Here is a 14111-nt window from a genome sequence, read left to right on the forward strand (position 1 = left end):
ACCAGAATCCCTCTTTGTCAGAAGTTAATGAGGCTTGCCTTTGCAAACCTCCTAGAAAGGATCCACACAACTCTCTGAGCACTGTTTTTTTAGTGGGGATTTGCCTTTAGTTATTAATATATTTTATTTATTCAGCACCATTTTTTCCAGGGTACTAGTACCCTTTAAAGCTGTCAAGAATCATGACTATGGTCAGAATATATTGAATAAACATGTTAAGATTCCTTTAAGTGTCCTCTTAAAATAATTTTTTAAGATGTTTCTGTCCTTAATTTTTACCCATTTCTCCCATAATTAGCTGTAATTATAGATTTGATTCCTGAGTTCTCAATTACATTGCTACTTGAAAATAACCTTAGGCCTTGAAATGTTATTGCTTTCTCTGAATTTTAATTCTAGCTCATAACTTTCTTCATCTGATAATGAAGAAACTCTTTTCAGAGGCAACGACATTGATTGTGTACTGTTGATTTACGTCTTAATTTCAAAATGTAAATTTTTTGGTGTTGTTTTGTTTTGTTTTTGAACTCTCTTCAGAGTAACACTTTGGAGAAGGATATATGACCGCATGTTTTTGGTGTGAATAAGCTATTTTCTCTAGAAATGGAGGCCACCATTTTTGTGCAAACATTTTCACTTCTTAAAAAAACCTTGTTGAACTAGATGTGGGTTTATGTCCAAGTCATTTACCCAATCCTTCTGTTGAAAGGATCTCCACCCCTATGAAAAGTCCCTGTTTACAAAGGTACTGGCAAACAATCTCAATTTTAATTTTAGCGTGAAATTTAGGGAGGAACAGCCTTGTTTGAAGACACTGTGAAAAGGCTGATTTTCCTCAGCTGTCTCTGCCCCAGCCTCGCAGTCTGCCTGGCCACTGCTGACAACACTGGCAAATCCTTTCCTCCAGTGTGTGCAGATGGTTCTGGAACCAGCTATGCCCTTTTGAGCCACAGACTGGATTCAGAATCCTTTGATCAGTTCCAAGCAGCTGCTAAGGCTGTTATCAGGGGAAGAAGAGTTATTCTTCATTTAGTGCAAGGTTTGATGCAGCCCCTGTACATAATCCAGATTTAATTATGGTCTATAAGCCTCACATATGCTCCCAATTTAATGGTGTCACACTAATGCAATGCTTTGCCTGGTGCTACTCGTGTCTAAGATGAGCTTAAGGTGCTGATTTGCTGGGCAATATATAAAATGTCAGTGTGTGTGACTGTCCTTGTCCTAGAAAACTTCCTTAAAACAAAGCAGAACATGTTGGGAAATAATCAACAGCACAAGAAAATGCATATTAATAAAATTGTAATGCTGCAACAGACTCTCCCTGCTGAGTTTGTTTCCTTCTTCTCTGGGCACTTTGAGAGTTTGATTTAGAGGACAACAAGGTGGCTGTGTGGACATTTACAGAGTTCTTGAGGGCAGCGTGGGAGAGAGCATGACAACTCCTGGGAATTCTGAAGGGCAGGTCTGCGAGGGGGCAGCCAACCCCTCCAGAGTCAATCCCACCTATGAGTAACCAGCTGTGACTCATCACAGGCTTTGGCTCCTTTTATTAAGGCTTTTCAAAGTCTCCACATCCTAAAAAAGACATGTGGGCAACACACGAGTGTGATTAAGCCAGAGCAACACTCAGGCTCGCAGGTTATTACAGGAAATAACACCATTAATTCTCCTAAGTGCTTGTACACAGAAATAGCAAAGGAAGATGAACAACTTCAAGAGCTCCACAAGCCCAGGTATAATGGCACTACAGCAACAACAAAAAGCCCCTGGTATCCCAGCACCAAATTCCCTTTCTCTGTTTCCTGTGACTCGCTCTGCTCCTTGTTGGCATCACCATTCATCAACCACATCCAAAGGGCAGCACCAGAGGAATCACAGGCACTTGAGCAGTGGCTGCATTGATTCTGTCTCCCTTCCACAAAATCGCTTCTGGGAGTCCCTGCATTAATTTTTAGTTTTGTCTGATTCCCAGAGCTTCAGGCTATCTCCTGCTGTAATTCCAGGGTTCTGTATCTTTGACATAGAGAATTTGTTTGATCAGACAGTAGCAGCTTCTCGGTGTCCACTCACATCTCTCCTCAGACAAATTCACCGATTCCTTCACATTTCAGCGCAGCATTGGTTCAAAATAAATGTTCAAAATGCAGAAAGCACTCTGACAGGCACTCTGTGCTTTTTAGATTTGTGACACCTGCCAACTTTTATAGCTTCCTACTATCTGCCATCCCCAGCACCCGTTCCTGGCTGCAGCTCTCTTTGTTCCCTCACAAAACACCTTCAGCATTCTCAGCTAATTTTTAATCACATAATAACAGAATCACAGGATAATTTGGGTTATCCTTTTGATAAATATGATCACAGGATGTGTAAACCTCCCCTTTATTTCTGCCTAGAGATTAATAGGGGTTTTTTAGGGACCAGACTCACCTTCAGGACTGTTTTGGATGGAGCTCTGAACCTGGGCTAGTGGAAAGTGTCCCTGGCCATGGCAGGAGGTGGAATGAGATGAGCTTTAAGGTCCCTTCCAACCCAAACTTTTCTGATATTCTTTGATGGGATATCATCTGATTTTGAAAAACACGTGTGTTTTTAGAACTGAGGTTAAAAGATGACACGATTATATGATTTTTTTAAGTGTGGAGAAGTTGGAATTGAGAAGCCCAGCAGTAAATGTGTGAATATGCTGCTATCACACCAAATCTGTGGTCACTGACGCCAAGGACTTGGAACAACTCTCAGATTTGTTCTGGCATCTGGGACATCAGTATGTTTAATCAATATTTTGATAGAAATGTCTGTCTTCCTGTCATTTGCTAAAGAATCTTCTGGAAAATGGGAAGTGCCACCACCTTACATGGTTGCAATGCAGAAAATCTCTACAACCAGAGGATTGAAGAGATGGCATTGGTTAAAAGATTTTGTTAAAGCTGTGTTCATGACACCATTGCATTAACTGAGTGAGATTAGCACTTCTGAGACACCCTTGTCCATTTTTCCCTGCCCTTATTATCTGAACTGTCCCTCTAACATGAGAACAATCTCCCATTTCTTCCTAGTGTGTTCTACTTTTCCCTCTGTGAAGGTGGAATTAAATCTGCCCACAAAGCTGAGAAAATGTCTAAATGCACTGAAACACCCACAGCTTCAGTTCCAGGCCTTCTAAACTAACACCTGGATCTCAGAACTGAGGATCTGTTGGAAATATTTGGATCAAATTTGACTTAATTTGCTAAAAAACCTATGGAAGCCCTGTTTTATTTTTCAGAAAATGTGTGCTGTGCACAGTAGACAGAGCCTGCAGATTCTCCTGGACCTCCTGCTTCAAGTTTGATGCAAGAAATAGCAAAATATTCCTTACCCTTTCTCTACATCTACTTTGTTTCCAAAACAGATTTGTTCACTTTGCTGTTGGTTTCCTATAACCAGATTTGAATGGACAATGTGGGAGAAGCTCAGTATAAATTCTAAACAGAGCCAGTTGATCATTTTGGAGTAAATTTAACTGGTGGAGAGTAGTTGCCACTGGTCTTTTCTAGTGTTTAATGCAACACAGACTGAAGATTCTAATAACAACCTCCTTCTTCCTTTCTGAAGAATTTTGTCTACCCAAGCTGACCATGAAAAACAACAGTTCAATTATTTGTCATTGAAAATGTTTCCTATAAACTGGATTGGCTCCACAGGAGGGAGAGGAATGTTTTTATGGAAGAACTTTCACTTAATTTCTGGAGGAAAGAGGTTTTATTTACAAGTGACCAGAAGAGTCAATATGAATAGGCAATATAAAAATATTTTTAAAAACTCAAACATTTTCTCGTCTTGGGCTCTCAGCTGTCTTCTTCTCAGCCTTTCCCACAAAACATGAAAATCTGGATGGTGGGAATGTCAGCTTTGCAGTCAGTCTCCTGCTGAAGGAAGGGCACAGACTGTGTGTGAACACGAGCAGTGCAAACATCTACACCCGAGATAATCACTCCAGGATTCCCGGCCATCTGCTGGGAATCCAGTGAGTCTCCCCAAATGAGTCTGGAGGATGAGTCAGCTCCTGATGCAGGTGTGTAAAGGAGGGCTGATGAGTCATGATTTAAAATTGCACAGTTCTCTTCCAATACTTAGGAGAGCCTTGGGTGTCTAGCTCACACTGGAAAGAAAAAAAAAATAAAGGTTAGACTAAATTAATTCCATCTGGGGACTATATTTTCTTTTTTCCCCCCTCATTTTTAAGCAGAGCTTCGTGGTGCTGAGCTGTTTTTTGCCTTCAGGAAATTCCCAGTGATCCATGTGTGATGAGAACATGTTACACAAGCTCATTGTTTCCTCACATGTTTAAAGCACCATTCAGCCAGCTGAGACAAAAATAAATTTTGAAAAGGAAGAACAAATATTAAGTTTATAAATTAAAACCATCATAATTTAGGACACTTTTAGTAGACTATAATCATTAATATTATGAAAGAATCCTTTTAAATTCTTTTAATCCATTTATGTTGCTGGACAGGAAGAGGGGTCAACTCACTGCAGACATTCTAGACTTGAACAAAACCTATTTTTCCATGGTACCATCCCATGTATCTTACATTGAAGAAGAAACCTGCCACTGTAATCTGCAGATGTTCATTATGGCATTGAAAAAATAGTCTTTTCTATTAACATAATTATAGGATGATGGCACTGGGCAAATCAGGGAGATGTTTGGGATTCTCAGATCTTGAAAACCAGCAATTATGACCACAGGGATCTCTGGTAGGAAGAGTTATAAACTGGTAATTGCCTGTGAGCACAGAGGAGCTTGTGAAAGCTTTTCTGAAATGTTTGCCATGCTTTAAACTACTCTGTTACACAGCATTTACTGGAGTTTATTGCGAATTTCAGCATTGCATACCAATTTTTTCCCAGAGATGTCCTGTTTGGCACACTGAGCAATGGTGGGTTGTCAGAAATCCTAGGAACAGTATTTTTTCCTGTTTTTTGCAAGATGTAGAAGACCTAAGCTTGTAATTTATGTGTCCACCTGTATTGGTGAGTGAGTGATCCCAAAACCATCCCCAACAAATGGCTCATTTCCAAAGAGAGACTTTGAATTCAGTCTTCTTGAAGAAATTTGCAATACTCTGCAGAAGCCTCCTGACGTTTCCACAGCAGCTGAGGTCCTGCCATTTTCAGGAGGTGGCACTGCCTTCTCAGGGTTGCTGCTCCCTGAGATTCTCCTTGGAGCTGCTGTTCCCTGAGGTAATGAGGCTTTCGAGCTTCTCTTGCCCGAAAGGTCTCACGCCGGAGCCAGAGACGACAAACAGAGTCTGCCAGTCTGTGTTTCCAAGGGTGTTTATTCCTCATCATCTCTCAGTTCTTTCTCAGCTCTGCAAGGAATCCCCAGCAGTGCAGGACACGCAGCAGGACTGGGGCGGATCAGAGAGTCCCGGACCTTTTGTACCATTTCCCTGATCCAACCACCATCCACAATGTACTTTTTATTTACAAAGTCTTACCAGTACTTACTACCTATGCTAACATTTCTACTCTAAACCAATCCTTGTAATACATCCCAGCAGAAAATGGGGGAAAAGAACAAGAACAAGGAGGACAGGACCACTCCCCAATTCCTCCATCTTGTCTCTTCAAACCCATATACTAAAAATCCTGGATTCTACATTTACACTCTGTGATAAACTAGCTCCTACTTATTTTGAATTCTCTCAGCTTGTGATTTTTCCTGCATGTGAGTATTCACTCCCATGGCCAGGGATCAGAGGCAGTGTCCTCCTGGGCTCTGTGTGAGGCTGGCTGAGCCCCTTGTGCAGATCCCAGACCCCCTGTCCGGTCTCCAAACCCTCCAGGGTGGCCAGAGGGATGTCCTGGACTCTGACATCCTCTCCTCCAAACCCTGCTCTCTCAGGTAACACTCATTTCACAAGATTTCACTGCTGCACTCCGGAGCAGCCAAGGTGGAGTTCAAACAGGAGGGATCAATTGTCCACGGCTGACACCACAGGGAGGGCTGGCACTGAGGAAGGGAACATAACGGGAAGGGATGATTGGAACTGACGTTCCACCAATCGAATATGAAGTCCCTGAGCTAAAACCCTACCTTGGAAGTGTAAATTACTCTGAGGGCTGACAAAGCAGCTCTGATCTTGCAGCTCAGAGCAGGGTGAGCACAGCTTTGGACAGCTGCTGCCATCTCAAGTCAGGTACACCCCTGGCTTCTGTCAAGGCCCTGATTGTCTCAGTGTGAGATATCTTTCAGCTCTGAAAACTAAACATTTGATTGGAAAATTGGTGCAGGCAGTAGTGAAATTACAGAGCTGTGTTCTCTCTGAGCACATCCTTGTTCTCAGTGTCCTCTCACTTCCTAAATTGGCTGATGTGACACCTACTGCCATTGCATTGCTTATTCTATTTACAATGTTGAGCCTTTCTTTTGGCTGTGTGTCATCTTTCTTTAGCTATCACCTCTTTGTGTTAAGCATTGTGCCTCCCACAGCATAACTTCAAATCTATTTAGTCCTTAGTGTCATACTGAACATGATCAGTACAGCCCTGAAATTTCCTGATTTACCCTCCGGAAATCCATAACCTTCTCCTTGATGAGATGGTTTCCTCCCTATACTTGTGGAAGGAACCCTGAAGGTATGGGGAGAAAAAGAACTCATCAATCTTATTCACTGTAGGGAAGGATTAATTTTTTTTCTCAGGACCTCTGAATATTGTATTTGGAATGTATCAAGAAATGAGGACCTAGGCTAGTGAGGCCGTGGCACAGAGTGTCCAGAGAAGCTGTGGCTGCCCCTGGATCCCTGGAAGTGTCCAAGGCCAGGTTGGACAGGGCTTGGAGCACCCTGGGCTAGTGGGAGGTGTCCCTGCCCATGGCAGGGGGTGGGACTGGATGAGTTTTAAAGTCCTTTCCACTCCAGGCCATTCTGTGATTCCATGAGAAGAAGCAGCAGGATTTTGATCTGCAGTTCCCAATTGTGTCACCTTGAGGTGAGAGAACCCACACTGGCCTGCTGTGTGCAGCACAGATGTTAATAAAGGCTGGGAATGGTAACTCTATCCATGAGAGCCAGGAGGGACAGGACAGCACCAGCTCAGGCAGCAACACCTTCCTGAAAACCCCATGTGCAGCTCCTGGCAGGGCAGTCACAATGCAGGAAGAACCCAGAGTATTCCTGTTTTCATCCAAGGAGCAGCTGCTCTGCTCCAATGCCCCTCAGAAGGGAGAGGCTCAGCTGACAGAGGAGTTCTCCACTAATTCAGGAACAACTGAAATAAAGAAGCCTCAATTCTTTTCTGCAGCTCACAAGGCAAATTGTCCTGCAAACGATTCCTCCTCCACTTGCTCCTTAGTTGCAGTTGTGAAAACCTTCACAGTTTAATTAATGAATGCCTGGAAAAGAGACACCCAAACCCAAGAGGAAATATTTATCTCCTTGAGCTGTGCTTTGAGGCACAAATGAGAAGAAAAACCATGTTTGACATTTTGAGCAATTGAAGTACCCCCAGCTTCGGGCATCACAATATTCCATACTTCAAGGAGGTATTTTCATAACTACTCATGGCTTGATACTACCTGGGTGAGATAAAATCCATTAAACATTTCATTTCAATACTTCAGGCTGTGCTCTTTCTCTTCAGCCAAAAAAAGAAAAAACAAAAAAGGGCCAACTGTCTCGAGTGATAGCTAAAAAACTTTATCATCTTTCAGTGGTTGCAGTATGAGTATTAAAATCATCTCCCTGTGCAAGGCTCAGGGCTGCTGAAAATCAGGACACTCATGAAATTAGTGGGCAGCACACTCTGAGCTCCAAAATGAATTTACCAGTTAATGTTTAGAATAATGAATAAATAAAACTGGAGGAAAGCTTGACATTGCATCTGAAAACAGCAGGGCAAGGACTGGAGATGCAGCTCCTTGAGTAAGGAACATCTTAACTATATGAAATGAAATTAAATTCCTTTTATTTTTTTCCAAGTGTTTGAGATTACATAATGATAATTTTGCAGTTTCTCGATGATTTAAGGTATGAAGAAATAATGATAATAGAGAAAGAAGTTTTGTAATTTGTCAGCTTGGAGAGCAACAGCTGCCATCTGCAGGGAATCAATAAGTTTTATTGAACCAAAGATGAAATAGGAGTATTTGGTGTTTTAACACTTGGTCTGTGACTAGAAATATTTTACTTTTCTCATGTTTTACAAAAGGAGTCTTGGTGTCTCACAACTGTTTTCCCTTTTTCCAAACATCAGGTTCACTAAACACATTATTAATTAATTTTTTTTCTTTCAGTCCCTCTTTCACTGATTTTCACTGAGATGGACTCTGATCCACCTCAGAAACAGAAAATTTCTTCACCCTAATTTCAAAGTGATTTTCATCAAGGCTTCTAAATTGTTTTAACAGTAATTTCCATGTCAAAATGTTATCAAAAAGATATCGAATTTTTATAGTATTTTTCCCACACACATTGGTCTACTTGTAAATCAAATTCCTTTAACCTTGTTCCTCCTAGGTTTTGGTTTTTTTTTTGTTAGCCAGACCCAGTTTTTACAGACCCAGCTCCTGGAAAATATAATGAAAAAGTCTTCTTGATAATGAATTTTAGACAGTACTTTGTTTAGGATTTAATAGATTTCCTTTAATTATTGTTTATTAGGGTTATCACAAAATTATACATATACATACATATATATATATGTGTGATGATTTTTTCTTTCAAAAATAGCTTTTCTCATCAATAAGCAATAATCATACCAAATTCTGCTTGTGTATCATGGGACACTTTGATTTTTTGTAATTTTTTCTTGGAGCCTGACTTTTCTTCCCAGTAACAGCTGACTATAGCACTTTGATTCACAAGCTCTAGACTTGGATTTTCATGTTTTTTAAGGCTGAAAAATGAACCTGCAGAAACCAATCAGATGCTAAAAGGCCTGAAGCTGGACAACGGCAAAACAACTCAAACTGGCAATTTCTCTCCTGCTGAAACGAGCTCTGGAAGACCATGGACTGAAACCTGGAGATTTTCACTCTAAATCTGCTTCTGCCAAGTGCTTGTTTGAAGGCCATATTCATCTCCTTCAGCACTGAAAACCTTAACCCAAAATCTAATCTGAGCTCACTTTGACTGGAGATTTTGAAATTAATACCACTTTTTTGAATAAAAATCTCTGGATGAAAGTAACTAATGATGATAATACTGAAAATATTCATTATGAAAGAGTTAAAATGTTTGAAACAAGTGATGCACAGCTCAATTTCTCACCATCCCTGACTGATGCCCTGAGATCCAGAGCAGTGTCTCTGTTTTGTTCTTTGAGGTGAATAACACTCTCTTCCCTTTCTTGCCCTCTCATCACTTCTTAGACATGAAACCTGCATTAAGGATCTTCACAGAGCTCAATTACTCAATTTAGTTTTTGGCCGTGGTGTATTAGAAAAAACACACCAGGAACCTGGCATTGCAGAATTTGGTCCTCCTTCATCACCAAGCTGCAGCTGGCTGGGAGTGAGGACTTTCAAACTAGGGCTGGAGAACAGGACTGCAGGGGCTTGGAAAGGTGTCTGCCTCACAAAGTGCAGTCCTCACCACGAAATGACAGTGAGCTGTGACATGTAGAAAAGGAATCCGGATGGAATTGCTGCCTTTGTTCACATTATCCCCGGCACAGATTGAAAATCAAGCTACAAGTCCTCCTGTACCATTAGCAAAGCTGCGTTCTGCTCTCTTACACAGTGCCTTCAATGGGTGAGGGAATTAAGCTATCACCTGGGGTGTCCAAACATTTGGAGATCTCAGGAATAACAAAGCATTTAAAGTGTGTTACATTCTGTACTTCAGACGTTCAGAACACAATTATATTTAATGCTGTGCCCTGCAATCTGTCAAGACAAAGCCTTTCTTTCTGACGTATTGTTTGCACATTGTAATTTATTTTAGTGCTCTATAGAGGTAAGAAATGAGGGAAGAAATCTAAAATATTCCCGCTGTCCTTCTCCTCCTCCTCTGAGAATCTCAGAGTAACTTGTCAAAAAGTGAGGGTTGGGAGGTTTTCTTAATTTAAATCAGTCGGTTTTCAATGTTCTTAATTAGGGGATGTGCGTATTTTGTCAGCTGTGGCTGGTACAGCCTGGATAATAATGGGCAGTTTTGACACAATCAGTACAGGTTTAGCTATAATCAGACAGACAGACGTGCAGAACATCCTTCAGAGCAGAAAATGACAGGTAAAGTGCCGAATTCACTGGCAGATTTTGGAGATCTCACGCTGTCATCTGCAGACATCCTCTCTGTCCCCTCAGGTAAGCTCACAGCAAAGTCTACAAGAGCAACACGGCCCCATGAGTGACCCCCTGACACATCCCTTCACCACAGCAGGGACCACGGGCAATTCCAGCCTTTGGAAGGTCTCAGAGCAAAAGAGAGACCTGGAGCTCCCGGAGCAGGGCCAGCAGAGGCTGCAAAGGGGATGAAGGACACGTCCTGAGATGACAGGTGACAAAAAGGGACATCACTTGTCATCTGCAAAGAGCAGACAGGTCCTGGGCAGTGTGTTGTATTCAGAGAGAGGAGAATGATTGCTTATCACAGCTGTTCCAGAAACTGTGCCAGGGAATGGATTCATCCTCGGGTTCAGAGGCTGGAACCAAGATCAGCCCCACAGACATCGGCTGTGGAGAGCGAGGGAACACAAGCAGAGGGCTCAGAGCCTGGCAGGTGAAACAAATATCACCAAAAGTCAACACAAATCTTTAGGTGTGACACAGAGCTCCTGCACTGGGTCTAGTGGAGGTGAAAATGTGATGAAGGGACTGAAGCACCTCCGTGCCCAGGAAAGGCTGAGGGAGCTGGGGGTGCTCAGCCTTGAGAGGAGCCCCAGCTGAGAGGGGCCCTGAGCCCTGAGTGTCCCTGAGTGTCTGTTTGTCCCTATCTGTCCCTGTGTCTGTCCCTGTGTCAGGGAGGGTCAGAGCAGGGCCCAGCTCTGCTCCAGGCCCAGCAATGGCCCCAGAGCCACGGGCAGGGGCTGAGCCCAGGGAGTTCCACCTGAACACGAGGAAGAACTTGAGAACAGTGACCAAGCACTGAACAGATTGTCCAGAGAGGCTGTGGAGTCTCCTCCCTGGGATATTCCAGAGGTGCCTGGACACAGCCCTGTGCCCTGTGCTCTGGGATGGCCCTGCTGGAGCAGACACCTGGCACCAGTGACCCCACTGGGGTCCCTGCCAGCCTGACCCATCCTGGGATCCTGTGAGATTTAGGCAGAGTCGTGGATCTGCTTGGACAAGATCTGGGTTTTCATTTGGGATTGACATCAAGTGGTATTGAGGGATAACTGGAATTTATGATAACTTGAACAGATTTGGAGACTTGCAGCAAACCTGTCAGTTTAATTGCTCTGGAATTGAATTCATGGCTCCAGCCTGGAATTCCTGTGTGTGCTAGCAAAGATGTGCACGTTCTCTCTGATAGCTGGGCTAGGAGCTATTACCTGAATATCCACTAGGACAATCATCAGGACAAGAGGAAATTTCCCATCAGCACCTTCAAGTTGCTAGAAACAGGATACAAGTATATTAAAAAAAAAAAATAGCTCTTATCTTCCACTTTGCACAAACTCTGTCTAGATCTCCATCTTAGAATAAAAACATGAGACACGGCAGCCCTCACCAGTTGCCTTAATTATCTTTTCACTCAGGGAAGCTTTGGGATGAGCATGAGGGCACATGGCAGCTGTGGAAATCTGCTCATTAAGTGGGAGAGAGCAGAAACAAACAAAGCTCCTCTTTGGCATTTTGTGTTTGGGATCACTCACGCTGTTTCCATCTTCACTGGAGTGTGTCTTGCTGAAAGGTTTTGTTCAAGACCATGAAGACACAAGACTAAAGTGATACTGATTGTGCACACAAGGAACTTAGCAATCTACCCTCATCTGTTCCATATGCTTCTCGCAAATGTGATTTATATTTTTTTTTTTCTTTTCTTGAGAGTGAAGACTTTCAGTGTTATGTAAAGATCTGTTATTGTCTTTAACAGTCTGTGCAGCCTTTTCTGCATGAGTTTCTCGTATGGGTAGGAAACTCCACAATTTACAACTTGTAAAATAAACTGAGATACAAAATATGGTTTAAGAAAATGAGTGAACCAAAGCATAAAACTGCCACAGGCTGCACTCCTATTCCAAAAGCAAGCCCAAGTCTAAAAACAAGGATTGTTTTAACTTGCTCTTGCTGCTGCTGTGGGCTAAGTCAGCACCACTGTGTGAAGTCAGAGGTCTCCTTAGCAGGCACAGCATACATTTGGTATTGTCACATCATTAATTGTTTCCTATCTAAAACACAGCCCTCAGGTATGAGTCTTGAAGCAGGCTGCAGGGTATTGACACGGTTTGAAAACTCAAGGAATTCTTCCAGTACACAAACCCTGAACTGTAAAAAGTGACTGTTTCCTGCTTTCCATGTGTTGTAGATTGTATCTGGGTTGAAAAGGCTTTTTGTTGGTCTGAAAGCCTCCCTTTTTAAATTCAGTTTTCTGAGCAGGGGTGTGAAACATTAACACCTTCATTTCAATAATGCTGGGTGTGGATTGGAAGGAAGAAAATGAGGTGTTAGTGATGGCAAACCCAAGGGTTCTGAGGCACAGGTCTGAGTGTGCCTGTGTAGGCAACACTGGCTCTCTTGAAGTCTGTCCAGAAATATTAAAATAAATATGTTTACACACCTACTCACAAATCTGTGAGACTTGGAGTTTGCCACTGGAGTCAGAGAGGAATTTAACTCAAAGATGAATAAAAAGGATTTTAATAACAACTGTTAAACCCAGTTACAGTGACTGACTTACCTTCCTACAAGCCCTGTTTTATTCCTCACCTACTGTCCCTGTTTTCTTACTTACCCAGTTATCCAAGGGTTTAACTTCAGGCTTGCTCTTAGGCTTCACCTGACCACTGCCACTGCAACTCTGACTTTGTGTGCTGGAGAACAACTGCTGGAACAGGAGGTCACGTACCTCATCCACACTTTGCCTTTAAAAACTTTCTTTGATTCCTTCTGCTCAGTTTTGAGGGAAAATCTGAGAAAATCAGGCCAGCTAGAAGGCTGATGTGAATTAAGGACACTCCTATTACATTCTTGAGTTGTACTTGTCAGTTTAAAGGCAGTAAGATCTGAATATCTTCATTCATGCTCTGCTTTCAGTACTTTGTTCTCTTTTCTTCCCAGTGCCCAGGCTTTTCTTCTTCATCCAGCTGCCCTCAGCTTTAACTACCTGAACTCTCTGCAGGGAGCCATGAAATTCATTGCAGAGTGATAAGTTACTCTGGGAAACCAACAAGGAAAATGATCTGGTTTTCACCTTCCAGGTCCAAAATTAGATGCCTAAATTTGGAAGCTGATCTCCATTTTTTTTTTAAGCCCTCCAGAAAACTCCTCTAGCAGATAATTTATTTGGCCCTTCTAAGAGCAAAGTCTCTGGAGATGCCCGACTTCCTCCAGTGATTTTACAGGGAAGACTAATGTAAATAAATTCAAGGACCTCTCAGTTCAGTCCATAAATCTGGGCTGCAGTTATAGACTCTGATTCCTTTTGTTAAAGACTTCTTCAATAAAGAAACTCTGTCTTGACAAAATGATGTAACATTGGAGTGTATTGCAAAACAAGGACATTCCAGCATTCATTTAATTCCACTTTGTCAAGCCAAAGTATGTGTGTGTTTCATACAAAAACTCAAAAATTGTTGCTTTTATTCCAGCCTAACTTCATGGATTTATGGCCATAAATATTCCAATTACTTACATGTAATGGTTCGCTTGTCCTCGTCTGGCTGCAGCATGTCCTTGTGCCCATGTCCTTCACCCCGTTGTAGGGGGAAGGAACAATTTGGCTAAAACTGCCCCCAGGCTCTGAAATCACGAAATCTCAGTTGTGTGAGCTGCAGGAACTGCTGTGCTGTCCAGGGGCAGTGCATGATGATGCTGCTCACACTGATGAATTATGCAGCGTGACTGAAGTCAATCAATACCACTCTCTGTGATTTATGCTCATTCAGACACTGACTCATGGCAGGGTCAGCAGCCTGACACTTTTCCTCTGTGGAGAAATGCTGCTAAATTGTGA

Source organism: Prinia subflava, chromosome 7 (genome assembly GCF_021018805.1).
Source record: "Prinia subflava isolate CZ2003 ecotype Zambia chromosome 7, Cam_Psub_1.2, whole genome shotgun sequence".
Taxonomy (NCBI): domain Eukaryota; kingdom Metazoa; phylum Chordata; class Aves; order Passeriformes; family Cisticolidae; genus Prinia; species Prinia subflava.